The sequence below is a fragment of the Capra hircus genome, chromosome 2, assembly GCF_001704415.2.
Source record: "Capra hircus breed San Clemente chromosome 2, ASM170441v1, whole genome shotgun sequence".
Classification (NCBI taxonomy): Eukaryota; Metazoa; Chordata; class Mammalia; order Artiodactyla; family Bovidae; genus Capra; species Capra hircus.
Window position 1 is genome coordinate 94,328,428 of NC_030809.1, and position 15,656 is coordinate 94,344,083.

At 38.0% G+C, this 15,656-nt stretch overlaps 1 protein-coding gene and 1 non-coding gene across 3 annotated transcripts in view; one reads left to right on the forward strand and one right to left on the reverse strand.

Moving 5' to 3' along the window:
- GALNT13 (polypeptide N-acetylgalactosaminyltransferase 13) overlaps positions 1 to 15,656 on the forward strand; it is a 648,808-nt gene that overhangs the window by 493,305 nt on the left and 139,847 nt on the right. The gene's annotated exons all lie outside the window — the stretch shown is intronic.
- Positions 9,842 to 9,913, reverse strand: TRNAC-GCA. Its single transcript has one exon. It is a non-coding gene; the product is annotated as a tRNA-Cys (tRNA).

Here is a 15,656-nt window from a genome sequence, read left to right on the forward strand (position 1 = left end):
ATTTTAAAGCACCCATAAACTCACCACATAGTGATATTCACTCAGTATTTTAGTGTTTAGCCTTCTAGCCTTTGATGTAGGAATAACCAAATACACATTCTGTTGTAAATGCGGACTGTAGCTTTTTATATCTTTGTTTGACCATTGTATTATATTAATGCTTCTATATTATTGAGGTCCTTTAATGGACCGGAACCTGGTGGTCCAGAGTCGAGTGGTAAGAAAGTAAAGGAGAGAGAAAGAGGCTGATGTTCCTTGGTTTATGCAAAAGCCAATAAAGCCCATGCATGGGGATTGCTCTGTTCACGAAGGCCTCAGGCGCCCTCTCCATGGGGTGAAGGTGCAGAGTGCCTTCTCGAGAGTATCTCAGAAGCCCGGGCAGGAAAGTGAACTCAGAGAGCCTCTGTGCTCCAGGGAATCAGCCTGAAAAAGAGAGACAGGAAAGAGAGAGAGAGAAAAAAAAAAGACACGGGGACCAGAGCTCTGATGGAGCAAAGATGTTTTACTCAACATGGTGTGGGCATATATACTGTCTTACAAGGTAGTTATTCTCAGCAAAGATAAAGATTAAAATTCCAGATTTACAAAACATAGGCAATCCATATTAAACAGAGAGAGAGTTGTAAACAATCACTTTTACCGGGTACACAAGAAGGAAGAGGGTACTTGTCACTGTATAGAAAAACTAATTAAGGAAATGCCTAGACTCCTCAGTGCAGGGAGAGGCTTGCCTCTCCTCTTAATTCCTGAGTATTCAGGAATTAATAAGGAACAGAGAATCCCTGACATCCAAACCAGCACACAGGAAGCCTCCTGTTAAATGCTTCCTGACACTATATATTACATATTATATATCATATATGGATATATGTCTAAATAGATAAAATTTTTTATCACTTTATTCCATTAGGCATTTTAGTTATTTTTTTTTCTATCACAAATTGAGTTAATTGTTGCCGTATTCATTTAAGTACTTCCAAAATGTCTTTTGGGCTTTGCTGATTGCTCAGATAGTAAAGAATCCACCTATAATGCTAGATATCCGGGTTCAATCCCTGGGCCTTAGGACATTTGCACACAACTGTCCTCAAATCACTGCAGATGGTGACTGCAGCCATGACATTAAAAGACACTTACTCCTTGGAAGAAAATTTATGACCAACCTAGATAGCATATTCAAAAGCAGAGACATTAGTTTGCCAACAAAGGTCTGTCTAGTCAAGGCTATGGTTTTTCCAGTGGTCATGTATGGATGTGAGAGTTGGACTGTGAAGAAAGCTGAGCGGTGAACAATTGATGCTTTTGAACTGTGGTGTTGGAGAAGACTCTTGAGAGTCCTTTGGACTGCAAGGAGATCCAACCAGTCCACTCTGAAGGAGATCAGCCCTGGGATTTCTTTGGAAGGAAGCTGCTAAAGCTGAAACTCCAGTACTTTGGTCACCTCATGGGAAGAGTTGACTCATTGGAAAAGACTCTGATGCTGGGAGGGAATGGGGGCAGGAGGAGAAGGGGACGACAGAAGATGAGATGGCTGGATGGCATCACTGACTCAATGGACGTGAGTCTGAGTGAACTCCAGGAGTTGGTGATGGACAGGGAGCCCTGGCGTGCTGCGATTCATGGGGTCACAAAGAGTCGGACACGACTGAGCAACTTAACTGAACTGAACTGATCCTCAGAATGGGGCTTCCCTTGTGGCTCAGTGGTAAAGAATCAGCTTGCCAATGTGGCAAACGCAGGTTTGACCCCTGGGTTGGGAGGATCCCTTGGAGGAGGAAATGGCAACCCACTCCAGTATTCTTGTCTGGAAAATCTCATGGACAAAGAAGACTGGCAGGCTACAGTCCACGAGGTCGCAAAAGAGTCAGACATGACTGAGCAACTCAAGAACAACAATACTCAGAATGATAAGTTAAAAAACCTTTGCCAATTTCATAGGTGAAAAATCTCTCATTGATTTCATATGAAATCAATTTTTTCCCCAAGTGTGGAGTTTGCTTCAATTGCCCAAAGTTTCAATGAAAATATTCTCTCATATAAATTGTATTTTAAGGGTACCAGTGTTTATTTTAATCAGGTATGATAAAAAATGTGGACATGGAGATGACTGTCATGAAAGAAGTTTGTTATACTCACAGATCCCTAGAAACAGGAGGCTTGGCATGCCATATGAGGGACAACATGGAAAAGGGACAGAATCAGTCAGAATTACTCAGGAGGCAGAGGAAACGAGAAAAACATGGACAGGAGCCTCACCTGTGATTTCCACAGGAAGGCAGGGTGAGCTGATTTAGGATTGGCTAATGAATATTCTGAAAGAGATGGGAATACCAGACCACCTGACCTGCCTCTTGAGAAACTATATGCAGGTCAGGAAGCAACAGTTAGAACTGGACATGGAACAACAGACTGGTTCCAAATAGGAAAATGAGTACATCAAGACTGTATATTGTCACCCTGCTTATTTAACTTATACACAGAGTATATCATGGGAAATGCTGGGCTGGAAGAAGCACAAGCTGGAATCAAGATTGCTGGGAGAAATATCAATAACCTCAGATATGCAGATGACACCACCCTTATGGCAGAAATTGAAAAGGAACTGAAGAGCCTCTTGATGAAAGTGAAAGAGGAGAGTGAACAAGTTGGCTTAAAGCTCAACATTCAGAAAACGAACATCATGGCATCTGGTCCCATCACTTCATGGGAAATAGATGGGGAAACAGTGGAAACAGTGTCAGACTATATTTTTTGGGGCTCCAAAATCACTGCAGATGGTGATTGCAGCCATGAAATTAAAAGATGCTTGCTCCTTGGAAGGAAAGTTATGACCAACCTAGACAACATATTAAAAAGCAGAGACATTACTTTGCCAACAAAGGTCCATCTAGTCAAGGCTACATTGATCTTGTATGGATGTGAGAGTTGGACTATAAAGTAAGCTGAGTGCCGAAGAATTGATGCTTTTGAAATGTGGTGTTGGAGAAGACTCTTGACAGTCCCTTGGACTGCAAGGAGATCTAACCAGTCCATCCTAAAGGTGCTGGGTGTTCATTGGAAGGGCTGATGCTAAAGCTGAAATTCCAATACTTTGGCCACCTGATGCAAAGAAGTGACTTATTTGAAAAGACCCTGATGCTGGGAAACATTGAGGACAGGAGAAGGGGATAACAGAGGACAAGATAGTTGGATGGCATCACAAACTCAATGGACATGAGTTTGGGTAAACTCCAGGAGTTGGTGATGGACAGGGAGGCCTGGCATGCTGTGATTCATGGGGTCGCAAAGAGTTGGACATGACTGAGTGACTGAACTGAAGTGAACTGAATGAATATTCTCATTAGGCTCTAATATTATAGGGGCTTTACTGGTGGCTGAAGGGTAAAGAATCCACCTTTAATGCAGAAATACACTGATTCAATCTCAGGGTTGCAAGATACCCTGAATAAGGAAACAGCAACCTACTGCAGTATTCTTGCCTGGGAAACACATGGACAGAGAAGCCTGGTAGGCTACAGTTCATGGGGTCCCATAAGAGTTGGACACAACTTAGTGACTAAGCAACATGACAACAAAATCAATATATATGGACTTCCCCTTGTTGTCTGGTACCTGGCTGTGGAATGACTGGAGCAAGCGGATGGTGACCCTGGAGTATGAGAGCCCTTAGAGGAGGCGGTTGGGGTGTGGATTCTGTACTGGTTGGTTTGCATTGGACAGACACACTGCCTGAGCCTGCCAGGTTGTGTATGTATAGAAATTGACTAAACCTGGGAAGGACAGTCCATCCAGGATCAGCAAGGTCTCAGATGTCAATGTATCAAATACAGAAAATAAGAAAGCATGGTTAACACAAATTAGTATTAAATGCAGTGCTTTTAAAGAATGAGCAGACATGCATAATGCATTGGGGAATAGAGAACAAGACCAGAGATAAGGTGGTTGTGAAAAGTATTTGTTCATGTATTAAGTAGTTATTTTACATATTAAGCATTCAGTCATGGGCAAAACCAGATATAGGCTCTCCTTTCATTCAGCTTATACTCTAAGCTTCATTTTCAAATACATTGTACTGGAGTAGTTTTTTCGTAGATTATACTAATAGAGGATGTTTCAAAACCAAGAGTAAGTAACATGGAGTTCATACATCTCCTGTTGTCTTCTATATCCTCTGTATATGACTTTTTTTTTTCAGGTTTGCTTACTCTTCAATGGAGACAATGCTGTTTATAATCTATTGATTAAAATTTGGAGGAATTGTAGATAATTTGAAGCTTATTTTGCAGTGACTCCATAAACTAATAAACATATTTTAGGCTAGTATTCCATTATACTTGGAATGACACTACAGAGATTTTTCTCCTAATATAGATGTTCTTACACAGACACATTTGACTGGAAATAATGAACATAAGGGTTAACATGTGCTTTGAGCTTTTAGGGAGAGTTTTAGTTTTGAATTGTATTCAATTCATATGCAGAAATCAATATCCACTTTAATGATGTTGGGTATTAAATGATTAGGTTTTTCCAATTAGTGATTTAAATTCTGTTTCCCTAGGAATGATTTGAACCCTATTTGGTAGTGAAAATTCTATTTTGATCATTAGTTTTGGTACCCAAGCCTTCTCTCTCTGTGTATACAAGTATTTCGAATTGATGGCTTATTTCCCAATTACTAGAAGGGATTTTTATGTTTAATCTACTAGAACTTTATTGTTAGATAGAATACACTTTCAGTTATAATATGTGTTTTATAAACATATTTCATGTTTGTTTACCACAGGAATATTTTGCATGTAAATTAGGTGATATTATATGAACTGATTTTAAAAGCAGCCCTCCTATTTCTGTTTTTAAATGATAGACAGTGAAAGAATCTGAATGTTGTTTGTGACTTTGAAAATAGTCAAACACAAGAGACACTATCCAAGGCAACCAGCATAGAATTGTTTTATTCCCATTGCCTGGCTAATGGCAGATCTCTATTGCCCCAACTTTCTAACTTGATTAGGAGGCTATGGTTCCTTCTAAGCAGAAGATGGGGAATGAAGGAACCATGGCCTCCTAATGTCCCTGAAACATTGTCCTTGAACCTAATGTCCTTGAACCATTTCATCCTATCTCATCCTGCCCCATCTGAATAGTACACATATATTCTTCAATGCAGTACATGAAAAGAATTTGACTTAATGCCTCTGGGCACCATTTTCTTTGTTGTTGTTTAGTCACTAGGTCATGTCCACTCTCTGCAAACCCATGGACTGCAGCACGCCAGGATTCTCTGTCCTTCACATTCTCCGTGAGCTTGCTCAAACTCATGTCCATTGAGTTTGTGATGCCATCCAACTATCTTGTCCTCTGTTATCCCCTTCTCCTGCCCTCAATCTTTCCCAGCATCAGTGTCTTTTCAAATGAGTCAGTTCTTTGCATCAGGTGGCCAAAGTATTGGAATTTCAGCTTTAGCATCAGCCCTTCCAGGGAACACCCAGGACTGATCTCCTTTAGGATGGACTGGTTGAATCTCCTTGCAGTCCAAGGGACTGTCAAGAGTCTTCTCCAACACCACAGTTAAAAGCATTAACTCTTGGACACTCAGCTTTCTTTATAGTCCAACTCTCACATCCTTACATGACTACTGGAAAAACCATAGCTTTGACTAGATGGCCCTTCCTTTGTTGGCAAAGTAATGTCTCTGCTTTTTAACATATTGTCTAGGTTAGTCATGGCTTTTCTTCCAAGGAGCAAGTGTCTTTTAATGTGTGGCTGTGGTCATCATCTGCAGTGATTTTGGAGCTCAAGAAAATAAAGTCTGTCACTGTTTCCACTGTTTCCTCATCTATTTGCCATGAAGTGATGGAACCAGAAGCCATGATCATATACAGCCTTGACATACTCCTTTTCCATTTGGAACCAGTCTGTTGTTCCATGTCAGGTTCTGATAGTTGCTTCTTGACCTACATGCAGTTTTCTCAGGAGGCAGGTAAGGGGGTCTGTTATTCCCATCTCTTTAAGAATTTTCCACAAATTATTGTAATTCACACAGTCAAAATTTTAACATAGTCAATAAAGCAAAAGTAGATGTTTTTCTGAAATTCTCTTGCTTTTTTTTTTTAATAATGTAATGGATGTTGACAATTTAATCTCTGGTTCCTCTGCATTTTCTAAATCCAGCTTGTACATCTGGAAGTTCTCAGTTCACATACAGTTGAAGCCTAGCTTGGAGAATTTTGAGCATTACTTTGCTAACATGTAAAATGAGGGCAAATTATCTGGTAGTTTGATCATTCTTTGGCATTGCCCTTCTTTGGGACTGGAATGAAAACAGATCTTTTCCAGTCCTATGGCCACTGCTGAGTTTTCCATATTTGCTGGCATATTGGGTGCAGCACCTTAACACCATCATCTTTTAGGATTTGAAATAGCTCAGCTGGAATTCCTTCACCTCCACTAGCTTTGTTCATAGTGAGGCCCACTTGATTTTGCACTACAAGATATCCGGCTTTTATGTGAGTGATCACACCATCACCATCGTGGTTATCTGCATCATGAAGACCTTTTTTGTCTAGTTCTTCTGTGTATTCTTGCCACCTCTTAATATCTTCTGCTTCTGTCAGGTCCATACCATTTCTGTCCTTTATTGTGCCTGCCTTTGCATGAAATGGTCCCTTGGTATCTCTAATTTTCTTGAAGAGATCTCTAGTTTTCCCCTTTCTATTGTTTCCCTCTATTTCTTTGCATTGTTCACTTAGAAAGGCTTTCTTGTTTCTCCTTGCTTTTCTTTGGAACTCTGCATTTAGATGAGTATACTTTTCCTTTTCTCCATTCCATTTTGCTTCTCTTCTTTTCTCAACTGTTTCCTTAATGATTCCATTAATTTTTTTACTAATTTTATTAGAGTATAGTTGGTTTAAAATGTCATGTTAGTTTCAGGTGAACAGCAGAGTGAATCAGTTATACATATACATATATAGCCACTCTTCTTTTTAGATTCTTTCCCCATATAGGCCATTACAGAATATTGAGTTGAGTTCCCTGTGCTAAACAGCAAGTCTTTATGAGTTTTCTACTTTATATATAATGGTGTATGTATGTCAGTCTCAGTCTTCCAGTTTATCCCTATCCCCACCCTTAACCCTTGGTAGTCATAAGTTTGTTTTCTACATCTGTAATTCTATTTCTGTTTTGTAGATAAGTTCACTTGTACTTTTTTTAAGATTCCATATATAAGCAATATCAGAGGATACATGTCTTTCTCTGACTGACTGACTTCACTCAGTATGACAATCTCTAATCCATTTGTGTTGCTACAACAATGTTATTTTGTTCGTTTTTCAATGGCTGAGTAATATCCATTGTATATCACATCTTCATTATCCACTCCTTTGTTGACAGGCATTTAAACTGTTTCCATGCCCCGGTTACTGTAAATAGTACTTCAGTGAACATTGGGGTGCATGTATCTTTTTGAATTATCATTTTCTTTGGATATATGTCCAGAAGTGGGGTTGCTGGATCATAAGATAGCTCTACTTTTAGTTTTTTAAGAAACTTCTATACTGTTATCTGTAGTGGCTGTATCAGTTTACATTCCCACCAACAGTACTATAAGGGTTCTCTTTTCTTCACACCCACTTCAGCATTTATTGTTTCTAGATTTTTTTGATGGTGGCCATTCTAATTAGCGTGAGGTGATATCTTATTGTAGTTTTGATTTGCAAAATTATTAGTGACATTGAGCATCTTTTTATGTGCTTTCCAATCATTTGTATATCTTCTTTGGAGGATGTCTATTTAGGTCTTCTACCTATTTTTGATTGGATTGCTTTTTTAAATATTGATTTATTTCATACACCTGTGCCCTGTGTCACCTGATGTACTGTGATGTTGATGGTGAAACTGAATTTTTCAAGATTCTTCTTCCTTCGCCTCTTCCATATCTTGAGAAAAATCACTATACCATCACCTTGAATTTATACAGAAAACTAGTCCTTCATTTAATTCAGATTACAGAGACCATAAGACAGAAAGCAATATGTGAATGTAATTGAGTCAGATGTTTATCATAAAATGATTAGTAGAAAAATATGTAGTAACCTCTCTTTATATTGATCCCATGTTGAACAGCTTTTTATAGCTTATAAGATATTTTTAAATCATGCTGTATTTTATCATGAGAGTAATATGTTAGGCAGTTAAAGAATATCTTTTAATTATATTGTATAAATATATATGTGTGTATACATATGTGTATATATATAAGTATATATCTGTACATATAACAGATAAGTTTTAGTCATACAGATGAAACCTAAAGCTATAAACTTTTGAACTTACTGAAATGCACACAGATGTAAAGTGGCATATTCAAGACTAGAGCCCAATACATGTGTCTCTTGATCTAAAAATCTGCCCTACTTTTTTTCTTTTTAGTAAGATATATAGGTATGCACAAAGAAAAGATACCAAGATTGCCCACAATCCCATCATGAAACAATGCTCAATTATTCAACAAATACATTTTGAATTCTTACTATGCTCAGTACTATTCTGCTCTACTATGGAGAACTACAGTAAAAGAAGCAAATAAAGATTTGTGCTGTCAGGAAGGTTACATGCTAGTAGGGTGATTTAAGTAAGTAAAAGATGAAGTATTTTTCAAATGGTGAGAATGTCATGGAGAGAAATAGGAAAGCAGGAAAGTGTTGGCATTGGAGATACGGTGTGTCGTGTGAAATCAATCACTAATCAAGAAACGCCTCACTGATAAATTAGCATTTGAGCAGAAACCTGTTTCCAAACATTAGATACGGTATTCCAAGTAAATGTGTGGCTGTCATGCTGTAGCACAGTGAGCAGCAGCAGGCACTGGGGAAGATGAAGTCAGACAGGTTGGAGGAAGGGGAGTAGAGGTCATGAGGATTGTAGGTAAATTATATAGGACACAGCAAGGATTCTGGCATTTTCTCTGAATGAAATAGATCCATTGGGACATTTTGAATACATGAGTGACACGATCTAGCTTAGATTATAACAGATCACTCTGAATCTTATCTTGAGAATAGACTGTAGCTGTCTGAGGGGTGGGGGTGGGGATATAGTGGCTCCAGTTAGGAGCCTATTGCAATAATTCAAGTTGGAAATGGTGATAATAGTAACAGTAGAGATGACATGAAATGACTGTATTCCAGATATACTTTGAAGTTAGAACCAAGAGTATTTGCAGGTGGAAGGATGCGTGCTACAAAAAAATAAAATGAATCAAGGATAGACTCAGGTTTTGGCCTGAAGAAATAGAAGGGTTGCCAAAAATTGGCATAAAACAACTGTGAGAGAAACAAGTTTAAGGGGAAAGATAATGAGTTTAGCTTTGGCCATGTTAAGTTTGAAATGAACTTAAGATATCCCTATGGAGATGTTAAGTAGGGTTTTCAAACTATGAGTATAGGGTTTAGAAAGAAAAGTTCAGGTATATATAAATTAGGGCTCCATCACCTTGTAGACGATTTTCAGGTTAGAACCCTGGATGAGTTCACCAAGAGTAGGTGTAGAGAAAACAATATCTAGTAAGTACTCTATGAGTATTAAGTCAATTCAAAGACACTAATAATAAAAGAGTTAATTCATGTCTCAAAAGGTGATTGAGTTATTAAGTCATCATATAAGGAAGGAAAAGTGTATAGTAAACATTAATCTTAAAAATCCACTTTGTGTGTGAAGTCGCTCAGTTGTGTCCAACTCTTTGCCACCCTGTGGACTGTAGCCCACCAGGCTCCTCTGTCCATGGGATTCTCCAGGCAAGAATACTGGAGTGGGTTGCCATTTCCTTCTCCAAGGGATCTTCCCAAACCAGGGATCGAACCTGGGTCTCCTGCTTTGCAGGCAGACTCTTTATCCTCTGAGCCACCAGGGAAGACTTTATCACCCACCAATTTCAGTATACATGGCTTGGTTTATGCCAGAGATTGGCAAACTGTTGCCATGGGACAAATTAAGTCTATTTTTTTTAAAATGAAAGTTAAGAATGGTTTTTACATTTCTAAATGGGAAAAATCAAAATAATAATATTTTATGACACATGAAAATTCTATACAATTCATATTTCAGTGTCTGTAAATAGCATTTTGTCATAGAATAGCCATGTTCATTTTTTAATGCATTACTTAGGTCTCCTTTAATACCTCAAGAGCAAAGCTGAATAGCTGCAACAGAGACTATATGTCTCACAAAATCTGAAATATTTGCTTTTGATCCTTTACAGAATAAGGCCTGGCTTATACAATTCGATACATTTGTATGTATGTATGTTCAGTAAAATGCATTATATAATTAAAAGTATATACTTATATATGTAAAATATGTCTTCAGTGTTTTAAAGACATTTAAAATATTTTTCTTTTATGATAAACATACATGTAATTCAGCTGAGTTAAGCTGTCTGCCCTTATAGTCATGTCTTGAGCACCTGGTATATCCCAAGTACTCCTTTAAGTTATCTCCTTTAGCATGAATTTGCTATATATTTCACACACAAGAAAGTTGAGGATCAGAGAGGTTGAATAAGTTATCAGAATACAAATCCAGGCTTATATGGGCTTTAAGGCTAGAATCTCTTTTGCCCTACCACAACCCTGCCATGTGGCATGCTAAGTTGCTTCAGTCATGTCTGACTCTTTGAGACCGCATAGACTATAGCGCACCAGGGTTCTTTATACATGAGATTCTCCACGTGAGAATACTGGAGTGTGTTGCCATGCCCTCCTCCAGGGGCTCTTCCTGACCCAGGGATCAAACCCAGGTCTCCTGTATCTCCTACACTGCAGGCAGATTCTTCACCTCTGAGCCACGGGGAAAGCTCCACTGCCATGTGGAGCTAAGTACATAGGGTGTCAGCACCTGATATACTGTGTGTAGGTCCAGGTACTCGCAAAGGAAATCCAGAGATTTGGAGAATATTCAGAAACTTGGAGAAAAGTGAGACATGTTTTTAACATGTCGATATTAACAAGTTGTCACCCGACTCAGAAGATTGAGAACTATGTGTTTTGAGTGATATCAGTAAATACATACATTTACTCATTCTTAAGTTCATTCCTAGACAATGTATTAAAAAGCAGAGACATCACTTTGCTGACAAATGTCTGTCTAGTCAAAGCCATGTAGTCATGTACGGATGTGAGAGTTGGACCATAAAGAAGACTGAGTGCCAAAGAACTGATGCTTTCAAATAGTGGTGCTGGAGAAGACTTGAGATTCCCGTGGGCAGCAACGAGATCAAACCAGTTAATCCTACAGGAAATCAACCCTGAATATTCATTGGAAGAACTGTTGCTGAAGCTGAACCTCCAGTACTTTGGCCACCTTATGCATAGTTGACTCACTGGAAAAGACCCTGATGCTGGGAAAGATTGAGGGCAGGAGGAGAAAGGGGCGACAGAAGATAAGATGGTTGAATGGCATCATTGACTCAATAAACATGAGTTTGAGCAAACTCTGGGAGATAGTGAAGGACAGGGAATCCTGACGTGCTGCAGTCCAAGGGGTCACAAAGAGTTGGACATGACTGAGCAGCTGAACAATGACAGAATTCATTCATTTTAAGAAAGGGGTTTTAATATACTAGTCAGTTTCCTGGAATCTAAAGATAAAAAGGTAAGTGATATGTTCCTTGACACCAAGAAATTTCCAAACCAGTAAACTGAGAAGCAGGCAACTCTATTATGAATAAGGAACAAATAATTAGTGATCTCATAGGCCTGATGCATTAAAATGTGAGACATTTCAGTTTTTTTAAGTATATTTAGATATTCATCCCTAACCCTTGAAATGTACAAGAATTCAACAAACGATAGCCATACCCTTTCCAGCATGCCTTTTGTGGCATCTATGAAATGGAATTCTGTCTTGAATGAACTTTAAATATGATAGTGTCCTGAAGTCCTAGGTAATCTTGAATGTGCTATTCTAAATTGTGGCTACAACATCATGCTCGGTAGAAATGTACTTATTATTGGTATAATTAGAAAGAGACAGGAGTCCTCCTATAGGTTTTTGGCCATTTGAAATGAGATAGTAGATTATGAAAATATTTTAAAAAAATATTTTGTGAGCTAGTGAAGCTCAGGAAGGTGGCTGTACTTACTGAAGTTACTGCACCTAATTGAACCCCTGAGAAGAACATTTTTCATTTTGAGAAAACATGTGATTCTGCCACTTGTCTGTTTCTAGAAAGAATATATTTCAGCATTTTGAGTGGCACCTTAGTGGCTTGGAAATATGAATACTGCTCCAAATATACACTATTTCATTTTCCTTTTGAGAGCCTGATGACCCTTTATGTGATAGAATATGTTTCTAAAGAAGAGGTTGTATGCATCCTGTCTCTATGATCTTTACAAATTCTTTACTAGGCAGTGACATTAACCTCACATCTAAAACTGTCTGCTTTTAAGACACAAAGACTTTGTTTCTGAACTGTGTAATGACATGGTGTAAATGTATACAATTTAAAATAAATTAGCTCATACTGCACAGCTGCAAATAGAAGAGGTTCTTGCTTGTTGACTGGCCTGACAAAGACTTTTAACATGCCATTATGTTGCTGCTGTTGTCATCCTTTCATCTTCAAACTAACTAATAGCATTCAGACAGTGTTAAAGGACATCTGAATTTTTTCTGCAAAAAACAGCCTTGAGCTGACATCAATGCTTTCACAAAAGCATAAAGTAAAAACTGGCAAAGATACTACCTTGACATCATGCAGAAAGATTGTTAGAATGGATTATATCCAAATCCATTATCCCATTTAATCTTCACAAAAACCATATGTTATAATTATTATCATTTCCATTTTTCACACGAAGAATGCAACTCAAGATAGTTAAATACTATGCCTGTGGCTCTGTAATTCAAAGATCGTGGAGGGATAACCAAACTCAGATTTTCTTACTCCTTTTTTGCAATGGTATAGTCTTGGGGAATTTCCTGGCAGTCCAAGGCTTCATGCTTTCACCCAGAGTGGGCCCAAATTTGATCCCTGCTTGGGAAACTAAAAAAAAAAAAAAAAGATAGAGTCTTGGAATACTATTGCCCACACCAGAAAATCCAAGTACTTTTGTTTCTAGAGTGTTCTCATTATGCCATGGCCATTAATCTTTACGTAGTTGGATTATAAAGAAAGCTGCACGCCAAAGAATTGATGCTTTTGAACTGTGGTGTTGGAGAATACTCTTGAGAGTCCCTTGGGCTGCAAGGAGATCCAACCAGTCCATTGTGAAAGAGATCAGCCCTGGGATTTCTTTGGAAGTAATGATGCTAAAGCTGAAACTCCAGTACTTTGGCCACCTCATTGGAAGAGTTGACTCATTGGAAAAGACCCTGATGCTGGGAGGGATTGAGGGCAGGAGCAGAAGGGGACGACAGAGGATGAGATGATTGGATGGCATCACCGACACAATGGACATAGGTTTGGGTGTACCCTGGGAGTTGGTGATGAACAGGGTGGCCTGGCGTGCTGCGTTTCATGGGGTCGCAAAGAGTCGGACACAACTGAGCAACTGAACTAAACTGAACTGAATACAGACAAGTAGTTAATGCAATCAGCTGGAGAGAACAGAAATCTAGAAAAATATATTGTGTTGGCCAGTGGAGGCATAGAAGAGGCAGGATAAGTTTTAAGCTTGGGAAGGTTCACTTGGATCAGTGATGGGCTTTAGGATCATGAGGGGATATTTTATGGGCTCCAAGTATACTACTTTTAATGTTGTCGAAACAGCAAAAGCTCAAGAAAACTTCATTTATAGACATTCACTTTCCCTTGATTTATCCCCATCCTCTTTCCAAAATCTCTATGATAGTCTGCAGTAAGACTTTGTCCTTTATCACTGAAATTCATATATCAATACTTTTTATATCCAAGTCAACAGAGTGGGAAGCAGAAGACCTTCATCTGGGAGACGTAGGTGGAAGCCCTAGCTAGCTGTAGTCCTACAGGCTTCTGAGGTTGGGGTAGGGAATTATTTAACCTCTTTCATACTCAATACCCTTGTCTGTATCACTGAAAGTGTGTGTGTGAGAGAGAGAGAGAGAAACAGTAAAGGAATTAAATGAGAGAAATATATATGGTAGTGTTTTCCAAAAAATAAATAGAATACTAGGAAAATCTCAAATATTACAATTACTATGTCAGTAATCTACTTTCTCACAGACTTCCCCCTTCTTTTGATCCCTTATAACTTATATTCACAGCACACGTTTTTTTTTTAATGTATTTTAAAATATAATACCATGTATTTACTGCTTAATGCATAGATTCTCTCTTAGACTCTGATCAAATATGTGTGCAATGTAGTTTTCAGAAATATTCTCAAAAATATATGATACATAATCACTGTACACAGCAACCAACTGTGCATGCCATGGTCTCATTTTGGCATGGCAATTGTCCACTACTCCAAATCTGTTCATCTATTATCCAATCATTTATTATAAAAGTTCAAGTTAAGAATAGTATAACCTCATTCAGAAAATTTGAAAGGAGAAATTCAGTGTTAGAAAGTTTTATTAGGCATCATCACCAGCAGTAATGATCAATTTAAATTTTAAATAACAGGTGATCAATCCTATCTCAATATTTTAGTTTGTATCCTTTGATTAATAAAAATTCTGAATATTTTGCTTTATGTTTTTAATAGTTATATTTTCTCTTCTGTAGTCTCTCCTTTTCCCTATTTATAAGGCTATTAGTGTATTATCATTTATATGAGCACATAATATATAAAAGATCTCTTTGATCTATCATGTTTGTTGTAAATTTTTGTTTACTCAAAATGCCTTTTTTTGTTCTTACTTTGGTAACAGATACTTTGAAGATCTGATTTTTAAAATTTGTATGCATTCAAACCTGTAATTATTCTTCTCTGTATTTTTTTTTCTGTGTCTTCTCAGTTTTATAAATCATCCATCCTCCAGTGGTTTAACCAATTATTATTAAACCTAGCCTCTCCATACAAATCAGTCACCACATATTTGGTTTGTTCTTAACTTTGTTTTTGCCACTGATATTAAAGCTAGCAGCATTAAGAGGTGTTATTGTCAGACAAGGGTCATGGAAGAATATCCAGTCTTATCAGTTCTGCCCAATTGAAATGAGGGACAAAGATTATAGCAACAGATTTCCAATGAAGGCAAAGGAGACCAGCCAGGTACCAGGTGCGTGGCATGTGTGACCTCACTTCATATTCACCACAGCTCTCAAAAGTAGGTATTATTATTATTATTATTATTATTTTTACAGAGGAAACAACTGAGGCTATGAGAGGCTAAGCACAGTGGTAAAATCATATAGCCAGAACTCAGTGGAGCTGGTTCCCTAATCCAGATCCAGTTGGCCCAAAGTCAGTATTCTCTTCACCACGCTGGCATTTGTTTCTATGGTATCTCCTACTTTACCAGGACTTTCTGTTCATCTAGTACCTGCATGTTAATAGTAATGATTAAGAAATAGCTAATAATTATTGACCTTCCTAGGAAGCAAGTATTTTGCTCAAGCCTTGGCATGCTTTATTTGATATTGACCACAGTAATATAGAGTGCCATTATATGTCTATTTTTAAAATGAGGAAATGGATACTGAAGGTTACAGAGTTATGAAACAT